The 2,767-nt window shown below is 43.6% G+C and overlaps 1 pseudogene; it reads left to right on the top strand.

Moving 5' to 3' along the window:
* The window catches only part of LOC101988403, a 31,114-nt pseudogene that overhangs the window by 2,392 nt on the left and 25,955 nt on the right, over positions 1-2,767 (top strand).

Below are 2,767 nucleotides of genomic sequence, written 5' to 3'. Positions count from 1 at the left end.
AATTCCAGGTCAGCCAAGGCTGGAGAGATATCTTAGCATTTAAGAAGACTTGCTGTTCTTCCAGAGGAAGAAAGCTTGCTTCCCAAAACACATAGCTAACAATCCCCTATACTCTAGTTCCAGAAGTTCCAATACACTAATACTGTTTTATGCTAGTGGCTAGGCACACAACACAAACACACACCTCACACATCCCATACACCACACACACATACCACACCACACAACCACACACACACCACAGCCAACCACACACAGACCACACCAATAGGCACACAAACACATCACAACACAATGACCCACACACATACATATAGAAAATTGAATTAATCCTGTATCAAATTTAAAAATACATGAATATCTGTAGCTTATCTAGAGGATAATGAGAACATCTATGTATCAATCTGTCTATCTATCTATCTATCTATCTATCTATCTATCTATCTATCTATCTATCTATCTATCTATCATCTGTCTATCTATCTATCTATCTATCTATCTATCTATCTATCTATCTAATCTAATCTATCAATCATCTTTCTCTCACAGCCTCAAAGACAGATGACCTGGCAGAGTCAGTACAGGAAAAAGTTTGGGACTCATTCTAGGAAAGATCCCAAAGGTAAGTCAGTCTCTGCCATTATCTTGCCTGTGAGGAGCTAGTACCATGTTTCCCAGGTGAGTTGCAGAGGCCTAAAAGGGAGGTTCCTGGGAAGGAAATAAGAATACCCTACTCAGACTCTTGTGTTAGAAGAAAGCTGTGATGAGCCATCTAACAGGTGTTCCTAACAGGGAGGGCTCTGGACTATTAGGAGCTGTCCCGCGCTACCATCTCACCAGCAAGAATGATGTGGCACACTCAGGATTCTTCTGCAGAAAAGCTTTAATGCATCTTGAGAGGGAGAGCATAAGCTTACAGAGCGGAGACCCCAGGGGAAGAAAACCCAGCCCTTAAATAGGTTAATGGTCCTCGCCTAGGACGTGTCATTCCCTGACTGGCTGCAGCTCGTCAGCCCTTATGACGCCATGGGAGAGGCAGAGAGCTAGGGATGGAAATTTACCACGCACATGCGCGCTAACTTACTTATCGGTTTGGCGCTAACGGATGCAGGCACCATCCTGTAATGGAGTATGTGGGGGTGGCTCCCCACAAGGATCAATGTTACCAGGACTTGGAGGTGGGACCCTGAGTAACACTGATTCTTTTCTTAGGTGACCCCATCCTTTCTCCCAGAGGTCAGATGGAAGGATCATGGGAAGAGGGTGACAGCTATGGGATCTATTTATGAATGATTAAGTGCTGCCCATCCATCTATCTTGAGAAAGATATTGATCATGGATTACATGACCTTGGATGTTAATGAGCAGGCCGTAGAGTCTAAGCTCATAATATTTTCTAATGTGACACCCACAAATCTAGCTTACTATAAAAACCTTATGCCTTACCTTCACTATCATAACCCAGTGTCCTAATTTCCAGCTTGGAAAGAAAGCCTGAAAAAACTGAAAGAAAAAGAAAAAGATGAATCATTTCTAGAAGAAATTAGCTCAGGATACCATTTGAATTCTTTAGGGAACATGTTTAAGTCACCAAGTACTAAGCAAGACATCACTATTCTGCCACCTTTCTGGAACCTGAAAGAAAAATCAGAAGAGCAGACAGCCACTCAGAAACTATCATATCCCACCATCTTGGGGGACCATTTTCAAGAGAAATGCAACCAGCTCTTTTGAGGTATCCTTCTCTGCACAGTGAATCCCTAGTGGCCACCGCCTGGATCCCCCAGGCTTCTTCTACTCTCCCTTGCACCTTTTCTTATTCAATGTCATCTCAACTGCTTATCCAGTTCAAATGCGGGATCAGATGTCTCCAGTGCATTCCTGTACACATCCTCTGTCCTACCTGGACCTCCAATCTCCACCCTTAATTCTGTCTCCACCCCAGTTCCAGCCCCAGCTCTGAATCAAGTCCATCCTCAATCCCCTCTCCCAGCCAACTACCCTCTTCTCTACCCTACACAAGTGATTATGAAGATTATGGACCGTCTTGTTCTCAATCACAAAGTCAGTCACAGTGTCTCCCTACTGAAATACAACACGCAGAAGGGCATTTGCTTACAAAACTAGAAAGTAGGCTGCCTTTACCTTGATGGATCATAGACCTCAAGAGGTCTATGATGTCCTGGAACCCAACCTTTGCCAAGACTGGGCAGTCTCTATCCATCCAGACAATTTTCCTATCAGCTGTGAGCTCCAAGAGGAACTGGAGCAACACATTCAAAAGTGGCTCATTCAACACCGATGGGACCTTCCTTGTAAAATCCAAGAGTCTCGGGAAGTGATGCAGCCTCAGAATAGAGTAACAGGATCTTGTCAAACCAGAGACAAAACAGACCCCTCATTATCCTCTGTGTCTATGGGTGACCATAGCAAGGATGGCCACAAGGTGAGATTCCAACTAGAAAAGGTATCTGGAAAGAATTTGGGACCTATTCTAGGAAAGATCTTAAAAGATCCAAACAGGTACTTGGAAAAAGTTTCAGTAAAGTTATAAGGGGCAAATCTTTTGGAGTCAGAAAGAAATCAAAGAGCTTGAAGAGAGACTCCAAAACTGACTCAACAAAACAGATGAACAACAATCTAGAAAGCACCCTGAAAGCTCATGTGGGCACAAAGAGCACATCAATCGAGATCTGATCCCTCTGAGTTTGCGTAGATCCTGGCTTGCTATGAATGATGGTTTTTCCATTTCTGACATTTGTATCGG

This window comes from Microtus ochrogaster, unplaced genomic scaffold, assembly GCF_000317375.1.
Source record: "Microtus ochrogaster isolate Prairie Vole_2 unplaced genomic scaffold, MicOch1.0 UNK21, whole genome shotgun sequence".
Classification (NCBI taxonomy): Eukaryota; Metazoa; Chordata; class Mammalia; order Rodentia; family Cricetidae; genus Microtus; species Microtus ochrogaster.
Note: the sequence above shows the minus strand (reverse complement) of the source record. Positions and strands in the feature narration are given on the sequence as shown.